At 38.0% G+C, this 18525-nt stretch overlaps 1 long non-coding RNA gene across 1 annotated transcript; it reads left to right on the forward strand.

Moving 5' to 3' along the window:
• Positions 1-185: 185 nt before the first annotated feature.
• Positions 186-13084, forward strand: LOC118701370 (uncharacterized). The gene is made up of 3 exons (XR_004982498.1): positions 186-285; positions 4192-4276; positions 13037-13084. It is a non-coding gene; the product is annotated as an uncharacterized LOC118701370 (long non-coding RNA).
• Positions 13085-18525: the final 5441 nt, after the last annotated feature.

The following is an 18525-nucleotide window of genomic DNA, read 5'->3' on the forward strand; positions in this document are numbered from 1 at the left end:
CTCAGTAATTAACAGCCCCTGGTGTTAATTGGGGTGGGGGTTTGCTAATTAGACGTGGTGGGGGAGGGAATTAAGGAGCGGCCGTTGGCTCTGGCTGCGGTCCGGCGGTTCATTAGGCAATTAGCGGTTAATTACTCATTAATTAATTAATGAATGGATTCCCCGTTGCAGGCGGGCCCGGGCCGGGCGCAGTTCCCGGATTTCAGCAGCGCCCCCTGCAGGCGCTGGTGGGAACTGGAACTGCGGCGCTTCGGGGAGCGCCTGCGCTTCGACGGCCTCAGCCTGGTGAGGGCCAAAACGGCGATTTCACACCAAAATCGGCCTTTGTCCACCCAAAATCGGCCTTTATCCACCCAAAATCGGCCTTTATTGACCCAAAATCCGCCTTTATCCACCCAAAATCAGCTTTTATCCACCCAAAATCTGCCTTTTTTACACCAAAATCCGCCTTTTTTACACCAAAATCCGCCTTTGTCCACCCAAAATCGGCCTTTTTTACACCAAAATCCGCCTTTATTGACCCAAAATCGGCCTTTATCCACCCAAAATCCAACTTTTCTACACCAAAATCCGCCTTTATTGACCCAAAATCGGCCTTTTTTACACCAAAATCGGCCTTTGTCCACCCAAAATCCGCCTTTATTGACCCAAAATCGGCCTTTATCCACCCAAAATCAGCCTTTTCTGCCCCAAAATCGGCCTTTTCTACACCAAAATCCGCCTTTATCCACCCAAAATCAGCCTTTATCCACCCAAAATCGGCCTTTTCTACACCAAAATCGGCCTTTATCCACCCAAAATCGGCCTTTATTGACCCAAAATCCGCCTTTATCGACCCAAAATCCGCCTTTATTGACCCAAAATCCGCCTTTATCCACCCAAAATCAGCCTTTATCCACCCAAAATCCTCCTTTTCTACACCAAAATCGGCCTTTATCCACCCAAAATCCGCCTTTTTTTCACCAAAATCCGCCTTTATCGACCCAAAATCCGCCTTTATTGACCCAAAATTGGCCTTTTCTACACCAAAATCGTCCTTTTCTACCCCAAAATCCACACTTTTCTACCCCAAAATCTGCCTTTATCGACCCAAAATCAGCATTTATTGACCCAAAATCCGCCTTTATCCACCCAAAATCCGCCTTTATTGGCCCAAAATCCGCATTTTGCACACCAAAATCAGCATTTATTGACCCAAAATCCACCTTTGTCCACCCAAAATCGGCCTTTATCCACCCAAAATCCGCCTTTATCCACCCAAAATCCAACTTTTCTACACCAAAATCCAACTTTTCTACACCAAAATCCGCCTTTATCCACCCAAAATCCGCCTTTATCGATCCAACATCAGCATTTATTGACCCAAAATCGGCCTTTTCTACACCAAAATCGGCCTTTATCCACCCAAAATCGGCCTTTTCTACCCCAAAATCCGCCTTTATCGACCCAAAATCAGCATTTATTGACCCAAAATCCGCCTTATTTACACCAAAATCCGCCTTTATCCACCCAAAATCCACACTTTTCTACCCCAAAATCCGCCTTCATTGACCCAAAATCCGCCTTTATCCACCCAAAATCGGCCTTTTCCGACCCAAAATCCGCCTTTATTGACCCAAAATCCGCCTTTTCTACACCAAAATCTGCCTTTATCCACCCAAAATCGGCCTTTATTGACCCAAAATCCGTGTTTATCGACCCAAAATCTGCCTTTGTCCACCCAAAATCGGCCTTTTCTACACCAAAATCGGCCTTTATTGACCCAAAATCCGCGTTTATCAACCCAAAATCCGCCTTTACTGACCCAAAATCCGCCTTTGTCCACCCAAAATCTGCCTTTATTGACCCAAAATCCGCCTTTTCTACACCAAAATCCGCCTTTATCAACCCAAAATCCGCCTTTATCTACCCAAAATCGGCCTTTATTGACCCAAAATCCGCACTTTTCTACACCAAAATCCGCCTTTATTGACCCAAAATCGGCCTTTATCGACCCAAAATCCGCCTTTATCCACCCAAAATCGGCCTTTATCCACCCAAAATCGGCCTTTATTGACCCAAAATCCGCCTTTTGCACACCAAAATCGGTCTTTATTGACTCAAAATCGGCCTTTTTTACACCAAAATCCGCCTTTGTCCACCCAAAATCCTCATTCTTTTTACCCCAAAATCCGCCTTTTTTACCCCAAAGTCAAAGATTGGCCATTAAATATTGAAGTATTTGAATGAGATGCAAATGAGATGCAAATGAGATGTAAATGGCCAGTGCTGGTTTCAGGTGAATTCTGTGAGCTCGGAATCTGAACAGCCCCACAGGGATTGGCCATTAAATGTTCAAACATTTAAATGATATTCAAATGAGATGCAAATGAGATGTGAATGTCAAGTGCTGATTTCAGGTGAATTCTGTGAGTTGAAATATTTGATATTCATATGATATGCAAATGAGATGCAAATATCCAGTGCTGATTTCAGGTGAATTCTGTGAGCTCAGAATCTGAATGGCCCCACAGGGATTGTCCATTAAATAGTCAAATATTTGAATGAGATGCAAATGAGATGCAAATGAGATTTAAATGGCCAGTGCTGCTTTCAGGTGAATTCTGGGAGTTGAATTATTTGATATTCATATGATATGCAAATGAGATGCAAATATCCAGCGCTGATTTCAGGTAAATTCTGTGAGCTCAGAATCTGAATGGCCCCACAGGGATTGTCCATTAAATAGTCAAATATTTGAATGAGATGCAAATGAGATGTGAATGTCAAGTGCTGATTTCAGGTAAATTCTGTGAGTTGAAATATTTGATATTCATATGATATGCAAATGAGATGCAAATATCCAGCGCTGATTTCAGGTGAATTCTGTGAGCTCAGAATCTGAACAGCCCCACAGGGATTGGCCACTAAATGTTCAAACATTTAAATGATATGGAAATGAGATGCAAATGAGATGTAAATGTTCAGTGCTGATTTCAGGTGAATTCTGTGAGTTCAGGACCTGAACGGCCCCACAGGGATTGACCATTAAATATTGAAATATTTGAATGAGATGCAAATGAGATGCAAATGTCCAGCGCTGGTTTCGGGTGTATTCTGTGAGTGCAGGACCTGAACACAGCCCCATGCAGATTGTCCACTAAATATTGAAATGTTCAAATATTCAAATGTTCAAAATTCAAATGGTCAAACATTCAAGTGTCATGCAAATGGCATTCAAATGAGATGCAAATGTCCCAGGTTAAGGTGAATTCTGTTATTTCCAGACCTGAACGGCCCCACGTGGATTGGCCATTAAATATTGAAATGTTCAAATGTTCAAATGTTCAAGCAAATTGTATTCAAATGAGATGCAAATGTCCCGGTTTACAGAGCATTCTGTGCCTGCAGGAGCTGAACACAGCCCCACGTGGATTGTCCATTAAATATTGAAATATTTGAATATTCAAATGTTCAAATATTCGAATGTTCAAATATTCAAGTGTCGTGCACATGGCATTCAAATGAGATGCAAATGCTATTCAAATGAGATGCAAATGCCCCTGTTCACGGCGCGTTCTATGCTGCAGGAGCTGAACGTCCCCACACCGATTGTCCATTAAATATTGAAATGTTTGAATATTCGAATGTTCAAATATTCAGTTGTTATGCAAATGCTATTCAAATGAGATGCAAATGGTATTCAAATGAGATGCAAATGTCCCTGTTTCCGGTGCGTTCTGTGCTGCAGGAGCTGAACGTCCCCACACCGATTGTCCATTAAATATTGAAATGTTTGAATATTCAGATGTTCAAATATTCAAGTGTCATGCACATGACATTCAAATGAGATGCAAATGCTATTCAAATGAGATGCAAATGCCCCTGTTCACGGCACGTTCTGTGCTGCAGGAGCTGAACGTCCCCACACCGATTGTCCATTAAATATTGAAATGTTCAAATATTCAAATGTTCAAATATTCAAGTGTCGTGCACATGGCATTCAAATGAGATGCAAATGCTATTCAAATGAGATGCAAATGCCCCTGTTCACGGCGTGTTCTGTGCTGCAGGAGCTGAACGTCCCCACACCGATTGTCCATTAAATACTGAAATGTTCAAATATTCGAATGTTCAAATATTCAGTTGTTATGCAAATGCTATTCAAATGAGATGCAAATGCCTCTGTTCACGGCACGTTCTGTGCTGCAGGAGCTGAACGTCCCCACGAGTTGGGTGCCCGGCTCAGAGCGCGGCTGCGCCGCCAACCGCTGGAACTTCCCCCCGTACAGCCCCGGTGCGCCGCCCCTGCTCCCCTTTCGCTCTAATTTTCATTTTTATTTCTATTTTTATTTTTATTTTTATTTTTATTTTTATTTTTATTTTTATTTTTATTTTTATTTTTTTATTTCTATTTTTATTTTATTTTTATTTTTATTTCTATTTCTATTTTTATTTTTATTTTTATTTTTATTTTTATTTTTATTTTTATTTTTATTTTTATTTTTTTATTTCTATTTTTATTTTATTTTTATTTTTATTTCTATTTCTATTTTTATTTTTATTTTTATTTTTATTTTTATTTTTATTTTTATTTTTATTTTTATTTTTATTTTTATTTTTATTTTTTTTTATTTCCATTTCTTTTTATTTCTTTGTATTTCTTTTGATTTTGATTTTGATTTATTTGGATTTATTTATTATTTTTGATTGATTTTGATTTTGATTTATTTGGATTTATTTATTCTTATTTTTCTTTTTATTTATTTTTACCTATTTTTATTTATTTATTTTTATTTTCATTTATTTTCATTTATTTTCATTTATTTTCATTTCTTTTTATTTCTTTTTATTTCTTTTGAACTATTTTTATTTATTTTTATCTATTTTCATTTCTCTTTATTTTTAGCTATTTTCATTTATTTTTATCTATTATTATCTATTTTTATTTATTTATTTTTCTTTTCTTTTTATTTCTTTTTATCTCTTTTTATTTCTTTTTATTTATTTTTATTTATATCTATTTCCATTTATTTCATTTATTTATATTTATTTTTATCTATTTTTATCTATTCTTATCTATATCTATTTTTATTTTTTAATTTATTTTTATTTATTTTTATCTATTTTTATCTATTCTTATCTATTTTTATTTATTTTCCCCTATTTTTATCTATATCTATTTTTATATTTTTTAATTTTTATCTATTTATTCTTTTATTTTATTTATTTATTATTTATTTTATTTATTCTTATTCTCATTTTTATTTTTATTGGTAATTTTTATTTAATTTTCGGGCTTTATTTTCGTCTTTATTTTAATTTTCAGAATTATTTTGAGGTTTTATTTTATTTTCATTTTAATCTTAGTTTTTTTTAGTTTCCATTTTCATTTTGATGTTTCTTTCTTATTTTTATTTTTATTTTAATTTTTATTCTTTTATTTTTACTTAATTTTCATTTTTATTTTTTATTTTCATTCTAATGAATTTTTTTCATTTTTTATATTTTATTCTTTATTTTTTATTTTCTTTTTTCTTTTTCTTTTTATTTTTTAATTTGTTTTAATTTATTGCTTTTATTTTTACTTAACTTTTATTTTGTATTTTCATTTTTATTTTTCATTTTTATTTTTTACTTTCATTTCATTATATTTTATTACATATTCATTATATTTTATATAATAAATATATATTATATTTTTACAAAATATATATTATATTTTATTGTATTATATATTTCAATACTAAAATAATAATTATAATTAAATTAGTTTTTAATATATATTTATTATTAATGATCATTAAATATCAATGTTTTTATTTTTGTTTAATTTTAAATTTATTTGTATTTTTATTTTGACTTTCTATTTTCATTATTATTGAATCTTCATTTTTATCTAATTTTTATTATTATATCGGTTTTTATTTTATATTTATTTTTATTTTTAATTTTAATTTTCTTTTTATAATTCTGTTCATCTTTATATTTATACTTCTTTTATTTATATTTTCATTTTATTTTTACTTCCTGATTCTGCTTCTGTTTATTTAAAATTCTTCTTTTTCTTTAATTTCCCTTTTTCTTTTATTTTAATTATTTCCATTTTTATTTTTATTTTTTTAATTTTAATTTTTCGATTTTTATTTTATTTTTTTATTTTAATTTTTTAATTTTATTTCTGTTTTTATTTATTTAACTTTTTTTTCATTTAAATTTTTACTTTTATTTCCTTTTTTATTTCAACATAACTTTAAATTAAATTTTATTTTTATTTTAGTTTTAATTTTCATTTTAATTTTTATTTTCCCTGAATTTCCATTAATTAATTACATAATTGGATAACGAATTAATAAAACAATTGAAGGACTAATTTTCTAAATAAATGGATGAATAAATAATCAACTGTTTGGGTAATGAATTAATTATGTAAATTAAAAATTGATTAGTTAAATAATTGGATAATTAATTCAATAATCGGGGAATTAATTCAATAATTGGAGAATTAATCAATAAATTATTGGAGGATTAATTAATTGAATAATTGTATGACTAATTCAGTCCTTTGTAATAATAATTATTAACAATTAATAATAATATTAATAATAAACAATAATATTATAATGAATAATATTATTAATAAATATAATATTAATAATAATTAATAATAATTAATTCCCTAATTAGCTGAATGGCCATTACACAATCCATAATATTTAATTATGTATTCTCCAAATAATTAATTAAATAATTGGATTTTTGATTAATTTAAAAAAACAGGTAATAATTAATTAAATACTTGGATTTTTAATTAATTAAAAAACTAGATAATCATTAATTAAATAATTGCATAGTTAATTAATTTAAAAACCTAGATAAAAAATAATTAATTAACTGGGGAAATTAATAATTCAATATCAGGATCATTCCTTAATTATTAATTAATCGATGAAATGAATCAATGCGATCAATTAAATTAATTATGGAATCAATCAATTCAATCAATTCAATTAATGGATGAAATCAATTCAATCAGTTCAATTAATTGATGGAATCACTCCATTCAATCAATACAATTAATTGAGGAAATTAATTCAATCAATTCAATTAATGGATGAAATTAATCAATGCAATCAATTCAATTAATTGATGGAATCACTCAATCAATTCAATTAATTGATGAAATCAATTCAATCAATTCAATTAATGGATGGAATCACTCCATTCAATCAATTCAATTAATTGATGAAATCAATCAATTCAATCAGTTCAATTAATGGATGGAATCAATTCAATCAATTCAATTAATTGATGAAATCAGTCAATTCAATCAATGGATGGAATCACTCCATTCAATCAATTCAATTAATTGAGGAAATTAATTCAGTCAATTCAATTAATGGATGGAATCAATTCAATCAATTCAATTAATTGATGGAATCACTCAATTCAGTCAATACAATTAATGGATGAAATCACTCAATGCAATCAATTCAATTAATGGATGGAATCACTCCATTCAATCAATTCAATTAATTGATGAAATCAATCAATTCAATCAATTCAATTAATGGATGGAATCACTCCATTCAATCAATTCAATTAATTGATGAAATCAATCAATTCAATCAATTCAATTAATTGATGGAATCACTCAATTAAATCAATTCAATTAATTGATGAAATCAATTCAATCAATTCAATTAATGGATGGAATCACTCCATTCAATCAATTCAATTGATTGATGAAATCAATCAATTCAATCAATTTAATTAAATGATGAAATAAATCAATTCAATCAGTTCAATTAATTGATGGAATCAATCCATTCAATCAATTCACTTAATTAAAGGAATCAATCAATTCAATCAATTTAATTAATTGATGGAATCAATCAATTCAATCAATTCAATTAATGGATGGAATCACTCCATTCAATCAATTCAATTAATTGATGAAATCAATCAATTCAATCAGTTCAATTAATGGATGGAATCAATTCAATCAATTCAATTAATTGATGAAATCAGTCAATTCAATCAATGGATGGAATCACTCCATTCAATCAATTCAATTAATTGAGGAAATTAATTCAGTCAATTCAATTAATGGATGGAATCCATTCAATCAATTCAATTAATTGATGAAATCAGTCAATTCAATCAATTCAATTAATGGATGGAATCACTCCATTCAATCAATCCAATTAATTGTGGAAATTAATTCAATCAATTCAATTAATTGATGAAATCAGCCCATTCAATCAGTTCAATTAATTGATGAAATCACTCCATTCAATCAGTTCAATTAATGGATGGAATCACTCCATTCAATCAATCCAATTAATTGATGCAATCGCCGCATAGCTCATTAACCAGCAGGTAATCATTTCAATCAGCGCCTGTTCATTAATTAATAATCAATCAATTAACGGGCTCTCCTTGTGCGGTCGATGCCCAGCGGGGGTGGGGCGGCCGCTGTTCCTGCGCTCGCTGTGCCCGGACGCCGCCCACGCCTGGGGGCGCCACTACGACGTCCACAACCTGTACGGGCACGCGATGGCAATGGCCACACACGGGTGAGTGACCACTGAGTGACCACTGAGTGACCACTGAGTGACCACTGAGTGACCACTGAGTGACCAATGACCATAGAGTGACCATTGACTGCTGGGAGTGACCATAGAGTGACCATAGAGTGACCATAGAGTGACCATAGAGTGACCACTACGACGTCCACAACCTCTATGGGTACACGATGGCAATGGCCACACACGGGTGAGTGACCACTGAGTGACCACTGAGTGACCACTGAGTGACCACTGACCACTGACCATAGAGTGACCATAGAGTGACCATAGAGTGACCACTACGACGTCCACAACCTCTATGGGCACGCGATGGCCGCGGCCACACACGGGTGAGTGACCAACTGACCACTGAGTGACCACTGAGTGACCAATGAGTGACCACTGACCATAGAGTGACCATTGACTGCTGGGAGTGACCATAGAGTGACCATAGAGTGACCATAGAGTGACCACTACGACGTCCACAACCTGTACGGGTACGTCATGGCCATGGCCACACACGGGTGAGTGACCACTGAGTGACCACTGAGTGACCACTGACCATAGAGTGACCATTGACTGCTGGGAGTGACCATAGAGTGACCACAGTGACCATAGAGTGACCATAGAGTGACCATAGAGTGACCACTACGACGTGCACAACCTCTATGGGTACACGATGGCCATGGCCACACACGGGTGAGTGACCACTGAGTGACCACTGAGTGACCACTGAGTGACCACTGACCATAGAGTGACCATAGAGTGACCATAGAGTGACCACTACGACGTCCACAACCTGTACGGGCATGCAATGGCAATGGCCACACACGGGTGAGTGACCACTGAGTGACCAATGAGTGACCACTGACCATAGAGTGACCATTGACTGCTGGAAGTGACCATAGAGTGACCATAGAGTGACCATAGAGTGACCACTACGACGTCCACAACCTCTATGGGTACACGATGGCCATGGCCACACACGGGTGAGTGACCAACTGACCACTGAGTGACCACTGACCATAGAGTGACCATAGAGTGACCATTGACTGCTGGGAGTGACCATAGAGTGACCATAGAGTGACCATAGAGTGACCACTACGACGTGCACAACCTCTATGGGCATGCCATGGCAATGGCCACCTATGGGTGAGTGACCAACTGACCATAGAGTGACCACTGAGTGACCACTGACCATAGAGTGACCATAGAGTGACCATTGACTGCTGGGAGTGACCATAGAGCGACCACAGTGACCATAGAGTGACCACAGTGACCATAGAGTGACCACTACGACGTGCACAACATCTATGGGGACACGATGGCCGCGGCCACACACGGGTGAGTGACCACTGAGTGACCACTGAGTGACCACTGAGTGACCACTGACCATAGAGTGACCATAGAGTGACCATAGAGTGACCACTACGACGTCCACAACCTGTAGGGGTACACCATGGCAATGGCCACACACGGGTGAGTGACCACTGAGTGACCACTGAGTGACCACTGACCATAGAGTGACCACTGACTGCTGGGAGTGACCATAGAGTGACCATAGAGTGACCATAGAGTGACCACTACGACGTGCACAACCTGTACGGGCATGCCATGGCAATGGCCACACACGGGTGAGTGACCAACTGACCAACTGACCACAGTGACCACAGTGACCATTGACTGCTGGGAGTGACCATAGAGTGACCATAGAGTGACCATAGAGTGACCATTGACTGCTGGGAGTAACCATAGAGTGACCACAGTGACCATAGAGAGACCATAGAGTGACCACTACGACGTCCACAACCTCTATGGGCACGCAATGGCCATGGCCACACACGGGTGAGTGACCACTGAGTGACCACTGACCATAGAGTGACCACTGAGTGACCACTGACTGACCACAGTGACCATAGAGTGACCATTGACTGCTGGGAGTGACCATAGAGTGACCATAGAGTGACCACTACGACGTCCACAACCTGTACGGGCACGCCATGGCAATGGCCACACACGGGTGAGTGACCACTGAGTGACCACTGAGTGACCACTGAGTGACCAACTGACCATAGAGTGACCATAGAGTGACCATAGAGTGACCATTGACTGCTGGGAGTGACCATAGAGTGACCATAGAGTGACCATAGAGTGACCATAGAGTGACCACAGTGACCATAGAGTGACCACTACGACGTGCACAACCTCTATGGGCATGCAATGGCTGCGGCCACACACGGGTGAGTGACCACTGAGTGACCACTGACCATAGAGTGACCATAGAGTGACCATTGACTGCTGGGAGTGACCATAGAGTGACCATAGAGTGACCATAGAGTGACCATAGAGTGACCACAGTGACCATAGAGTGACCACTACGACGTGCACAACCTCTATGGGCATGCAATGGCTGCGGCCACACACGGGTGAGTGACCACTGAGTGACCACTGACCATAGAGTGACCATAGAGTGACCATTGACTGCTGGGAGTGACCATAGAGTGACCATAGAGTGACCATAGAGTGACCATAGAGTGACCACAGTGACCATAGAGTGACCACTACGACGTGCACAACCTCTATGGGCATGCCATGGCAATGGCCACACACGGGTGAGTGACCACTGACCAACTGACCACTGACCATAGAGTGACCATAGAGTGACCATAGAGTGACCACTACGACGTGCACAACCTCTATGGGCATGCAATGGCCATGGCCACACACGGGTGAGTGACCAACTGACCATAGAGTGACCACTGAGTGACCATTGACTGCTGGGAGTGACCATAGAGTGACCATAGAGTGACCATAGAGTGACCACTACGACGTCCACAACCTCTATGGGTACACGATGGCAATGGCCACACACGGGTGAGTGACCACTGAGTGACCAATGAGTGACCACTGACCATAGAGTGACCATTGACTGCTGGGAGTGACCATAGAGTGACCACAGTGACCATAGAGTGACCATAGAGTGACCACTACGACGTCCACAACCTCTATGGGTACACGATGGCCATGGCCACACACGGGTGAGTGACCACTGAGTGACCACTGAGTGACCACTGACCATAGAGTGACCATAGAGTGACCATAGAGTGACCACTACGACGTGCACAACCTGTACGGGTACGCCATGGCCATGGCCACACACGGGTGAGTGACCACTGACCACTGAGTGACCACTGACCACTGACCAACTGACCACAGTGACCACAGTGACCATTGACTGCTGGGAGTGACCATAGAGTGACCATAGAGTGACCATAGAGTGACCACTACGACGTCCACAACCTGTACGGGTATGCCATGGCCGCGGCCACACACGGGTGAGTGACCAACTGACCAACTGACCAACTGACCACTGACCATAGAGTGACCATAGAGTGACCATTGACTGCTGGGAGTGACCATAGAGTGACCATAGAGTGACCATAGAGTGACCATAGAGTGACCACTACGACATGCACAACCTCTATGGGTACGCCATGGCCATGGCCACACACGGGTGAGTGACCACTGAGTGACCACTGACCAACTGACCACAGTGACCACAGTGACCATTGACTGCTGGGAGTGACCATAGAGTGACCATAGAGTGACCATAGAGTGACCATTGACTGCTGGGAGTGACCATAGAGTGACCATAGAGTGACCACTACGACGTGCACAACCTGTACGGGTACTCCATGGCCATGGCCACCCATGGGTGAGTGACCACTGAGTGACCACTGAGTGACCACTGACCATAGAGTGACCATAGAGTGACCATAGAGTGACCATAGAGTGACCACTACGACGTCCACAACCTGTATGGGTACGCCATGGCCATGGCCACACACGGGTGAGTGACCATAGAGTGACCAACTGACCACAGTGACCATTGAGGGACCACAGTGACCACTACGACGTGCACAACCTGTACGGGCATGTGATGGCTGCAGCCACACATGGGTGAGTGACCAACTGACCAACTGATCACTGACCACAGAGTGACCACTGGGTGACCACTGAGTGACCACTGGGTGACCATAGAGTGACCATAGAGTGACCACAGTGACCATAGAGTGACCACTGAGTGACCATAGAGTGACCACTGAGTGACCACTGGGTGACCATAGAGTGACCATATTTATATTTATATTTATATTTATATTTATATTTATATTTATATTTATATTTATATACTTTTCTATTTATGTATTTCTATTTCCATTTAATTTATATTTATATTTATATTTATATTTATATTTACATTTACATTTACATTTACATTTATACATTTATATTTATATTTATATTTACATTTATACATTTATACATTTATACATTTATATTTATATTTATATTTATATTTACATTTACATTTATACATTTATACATTTATACATTTATACATTTATACATTTATATATTTATATTTACATTTATATTTTGATATTTTGCTATTTTGACACCTTTGCATTCCCGTTTCCCCGCAGGGCCCTGCAGCGCCTGTTCCCGGGCCAGCGCCCCCTGCTGGTCTCCAGCTCCACCTTCCCGGGCTCCGGCCGCTTCGGGGGCCAATGGGGCGGGGCCGGCGCCGCCTCCTGGCAGCGCCTGCGCGAGGCCGTGCCCGCGGCGCTGGGGGCGGCCATGGCCGGGCTGCCCTACGTGAGTGACAGAATTCCAATGGGAATGGGGATAAACTTTGGGAATTCCCAATGGGAATGGGGTGCCCGCGGCGCTGGGGGCGGCCATGGCCGGGCTGCCCTACGTGAGTGAGGGAATTCCCAACGGGAATGGGGGTAAAGGTTGGGAATTCCCAATGGGAATGGGGGTAAAGGTTGGGAATTCCCAATGGGAATGGGTATAAAGGTTGGGAATCCCAATGGGAATGGGGTGCCCGCGGCGCTGGGGGCGGCCATGGCCGGGCTGCCCTACGTGAGTGAGAGAATTCCCAATGGGAATGAACTTTGGGAATTCCAATGGGAATGGGGATGAACTTTGGGAATTCCCAATGGGAATGGGGTGCCCGCGGCGCTGGGGGCGGCCATGGCCGGGCTGCCCTACATGAGTGAGGGGATTCCAATGGGAATGGGGGTGAACTTTGGGAATTCCCAATGGGAATGGGGATAAAGGTTGGGAATTCCCAATGGGAATGAACTTTGGGAATTCCAACGGGAATGGGGGTAAAGGTTGGGAATTCCCAATGGGAATGGGGGAAAAGGTTGGGAATGTCCAATGGGAATGGGGCCAAAGGTTGGGAATTCCCAATGGGAATGGGGATAAAGGTTGGGAATTCTCAATGGGAATGGGGATAAAGGTTGGGAATTCCCAATGGGAATGGGGGTAAAGGTTGGGAATGTCAGTGGGAACGGGGGTAAAGGTTGGGAATTCCCAATGGGAATGGGGATAAAGTTTGGGAATTCCCATGGGAATGGGGGTAAAGGTTGGGAATGTCCAATGGGAATGGGGCCAAAGGTTGGGAATTCCCAATGGGAATGGGGCCAAAGTTTGGGAATTCCCAATGGGAATGGGGCCAAAGTTTGGGAATTCCCAATGGGAATGGGGCCAAAGTTTGGGAATTCCCAATGGGAATGTGGTGCCCGCGGCGCTGGGGGCGGCCATGGCCGGGCTGCCCTGTGTGAGTGAGAGAATTCCAATGGGGATGAACTTTGGGAATTCCAATGGGAACGGGGGTGAACTTTGGGAATTCCCAATGGGAATGGGGCCAAAGGTTGGGAATTCCCAACGGGAATGGGGGTAAAGGTTGGGAATGTCAATGGGAATGGGGTGCCCGAGGCGCTGGGGGCGGCCATGGCCGGGCTGCCCTACGTGAGTGCGGCCAGGGGAAACCCCAATGGAATTCCATGGGAATTCAGGGCCAGATTGGGAATTTCAACGGGAATTTCAACGGGAATTTCAACGGGAATGCAGGGGCGGTTTGGGGATTTCAATGGGAATTTCAATGGGAATTCAACTCCAGTTTTTGGGATTTTCAATGGGAATTGCAACGGGAATGCAGGGGCGGTTTAGGGAATTTCACTGGGAATTTCAATGGGAATTTCACTGGGAATTTCAATGGGAATTCAGCGCCAGGTTTTGGGAATTTCAATGGGAATTCAATGGGAATGCAGGGGCAGTCTGGGAATTTCCATGGGAATTCAGCTCCTGCTGGGGAATTTCAATGGGAATGCAGGGGCGGTTTGGGAATTTCAACGGGAATTGCAATGGGAATTTCAACGGGAATTCAGCTCCGGGTTTTGGGAATTTCAATGGGAATTTCTTTGGGAATTCAGCACCAGTTTGAGGAATTTCAATGGGAATTCAATGGGAATGCAGGGGCGGTTTGGGAATTGCAATGGGAATTCAGCTCCAGTTTCAATGGGAATTTCAATGGGAATTCAGCATCAGTTTTTGGGAATTTCAGTGGGAATTTCAATGGGAATTCTGCGCCAGTCAGGGAATTTCAGTGGGAATGCAGGGGCCGGTTTGGGGAATTTCAATGGGAATTGCAATGGGAATTGCAATGGGAATTGCAATGGGAATTCAATGGGAATGCAGGGCCAGTTTTTGGGAATTTCAATGGGAATTTCAGTGGGAATTTCAATGGGAATTCAGCACCAGTTTTTGGGAATTTCTATGGGAATTTCAATGGGAATGCAGGGGCAGTCTGGGAATTTCAGTGGGAATTTCAGTGGGAATTTCAATGGGAATTTCAATGGGAATTCAGCACCAGTTTTTGGGAATTTCAATGGGAATTGCAATGGGAATTCTGCGCCAGTCGGGGAATTTCAATGGGAATTCAATGGGAATGCAGGGCCAGATTGGGAATTTCAATGGGAATTTCAGTGGGAATGCAGGGACCAGTTTGGGGAATTTCAATGGGAATTTCAATGGGAATTCAGCGCCAGTTTGTGGGAATTTCAATGGGAATTTCAGTGGGAATTTCAACGGGAATTTCAGTGGGAATTTCAATGGGAATTTCAATGGGAATTCAGCGCCAGTTTTTGGGAATTTCAATGGGAATTTCAATGGGAATGCAGGGCCAGATTGGGAATTTCAATGGGAATTTCAGTGGGAATTTCAATGGGAATGCAGGGCCAGAATGGGAATTTCAGTGGGAATTTCAATGGGAATTTCAATGGGAATTTCAGTGGGAATTTCAGTGGGAATTTCAATGGGAATTCAGCACCAGTTTTTGGGAATTTCAATGGGAATTTTAATGGGAATGCAGGGCCAGATTGGGAATTTCAGTGGGAATTTCAATGGGAATGCAGGGCCAGATTGGGAATTTCAATGGGAATTTCAATGGGAATTTCAATGGGAATTTCAGTGGGAATTTCAATGGGAATTTCAGTGGGAATTCCAATGGGAATGCAGGGGCCGGTTTGGGGAATTTCAATGGGAATTTCAATGGGAATTTCAATGGGAACTCAGCTCCACTTTTTGGGAATTTCAGTGGGAATTTCAATGGGAATTTCAGTGGGAATTTCAATGGGAACTCAGCTCCACGTTTTGGGAATTTCAATGGGAATTTCAGTGGGAACTCAGCTCCACTTTTTGGGAATTTCAATGGGAATTTCAATGGGAATTCAATGGGAATGCAGGGCCAGTTTTTGGGAATTTCAATGGGAATTTCAGTGGGAACTCAGCTCCACTTTTTGGGAATTTCAGTGGGAATTCAGCCCCAGTTTCAGCTCCCTTTCAAGTTCCCATCTCGCGTTTCATTCTTATTTGCAATTCGATTTTAATATCAAATCCTTATTTTTAAATTTGGATTTTAAAAGTTGAAATGTTAAATTTAAATGTTACATTTTTATTTTTTAATTTAATTTTTTTTTTTACATTTCAATTTCAAATTATTCCTCGACATCAATTTGAATTTTTAATGTTAATTTCAGTTTCAAATTTCAACTCCATTTCTAACCATATTTTAAAATTTCAATTTTAATTTTTTTTTAATTATAATTTTTCCTTTTGAATTTCAATTTCTAATTATTCCTCAGCACAAATTTGAATTTTCAATCTCCATTTGAATTTCATTTTAATTCTCAAGTTTCACCTCTATTTTTAATGACATTTTAAATTTCTTTTTTTTAAATATAATTTTTCCTTTTGAATTTGAATCTCTAATTATTCCTCAGCACAAATTTGAATTTTCAATCTCCATTTGAATTTCATTTTAATTCTCAATTTCAAATTTCACCTCCATTTCTAACGATATTTTAAAATTTCAATTTTAATTTTTTTTATTATAATTTTTTCCTTTTGAATTTCAATCTCAAATTATTCCTCAGCACAAATTTGAATTTTCAATCTCCATTTGAATTTCATTTTAATTTTCGATTTCAAATTCCAACTCCATTTCTAATGATGTTTTAAAATTTCAATTTTAATTTTTTTTATTTTTATTATGTTTTTCATTTGAATTTCAATTTCTAATTATTCCTCAGCACAAATTTGAATTTTCAATCTCCATTTGAATTTAAATTTTCAATTTCAAATTTCACCTCCATTTCTAACCATATTTTTAATTTAATTTTTTTTATTTCCATTTTTTCCTTTTGAATTTCAATCTCAAATTATTCCTCAGCACAAATTTGAATTTTTAATCTCCATTTGAATTTCATTTTAATTTTCAATTTCAAATTTCAACTCTATTTTTAATGACATTTTAAATTTCTTTTTTTAAATATAATTTTTCCTTTTGAATTTCAGTCTCAAATTATTCCTCAGCACAAATTTGAATTTTCAATTTCCATTTGAATTTAAATTTTCAATTTCAAATTCCAACTCCATTTCTAACCATATTTTTAATTTAAATTTTTTTATTTCCATTTTTTCCTTTTGAAATTCAATCTCAAATTATTCCTAGCACAAATTTGAATTCTCAATCTCCATTTGAATTTCATTTTAATTTTCAAGTTTCACCTCTATTTTTAATGACATTTTTAATCTTTTTTTAAATATAATTTTTCCTTTTGAATTTCAATCTCAAATTATTCCTCAGCACAAATTTGAATTCTCAATTTCCATTTGAATTTAAATTTTCAATTTCAAATTTCACCTCCATTTCTAACGATATTTTAAAATTTCAATTTTAATTTTTTTTAAATTATAATGTTTTTCATTTGAATTTCAATTTCTAATTATTCCTCAGCACAAATTTGAATTTTAACTCTCCATTTGAATTTCATTTTAATTTTCAATTTCACGTTTCAACTCCATTTTTAATTTCTTTTTTTAAATATAATTTTTCCTTTTGAATTTCAATTTCAAATTACTCCTCGGCACAAATTTGAATTTAATTTTAATTTTCAATTTCAAATTTCACCTCCATTTCTAACGATATTTTTAAATTTCAATTTCAATTTTTTTTTTTTTTATTAATTATAATTTTTCCCACCTGAATTTCAATTTTAACGGAATTTATTGAACGGCTCTCATTGATTTCCTGCTCGCAGTCGGGCGGCTCCATCTGCGGCGGCGTCGGGCGCGGTCCTGAGGAGCTTTGCCGGCGCTGGCACCAACTCGGGGCCTTTCTGCCCCTGGCCCGCAACCACAACCAGGAGCCGGGGACGGTCAGGAAAACCCCCAAATTATAAAGTTATAAAATTATAAATAGCAAAAAATCCGAAATTCTGAAATTCTAAAATGATGAAAATCTGAATTGAAAAAAATTCCGAAATTCTGAAATGGATAAATGGTAAAATTCTAAATTAAAAAATTCCGAAATTCTAAAATGGATAAACGCTGAAAATCTAAATTAAAAAATGCTGAAAATCTAAAATGGATAAATGCTGAAAATCTAAATCGAAAAAATTCCGAAATTCTGAAATTCTAAAATGCTGAAATTTTAATTTAAAAGAATTCTAAAATGATCAAATGCTGAAATTCTGCATCGAAAAAAAAAATCTGAGATGATAAAATTATGAAATGCTAAAATTCTAAATTAAAAAAATTCTGAAATTCTAAAATTATGAAA

Source organism: Molothrus ater, unplaced genomic scaffold, assembly GCF_012460135.2.
Source record: "Molothrus ater isolate BHLD 08-10-18 breed brown headed cowbird unplaced genomic scaffold, BPBGC_Mater_1.1 matUn_MA612, whole genome shotgun sequence".
NCBI classification, from domain to species: Eukaryota; Metazoa; Chordata; class Aves; order Passeriformes; family Icteridae; genus Molothrus; species Molothrus ater.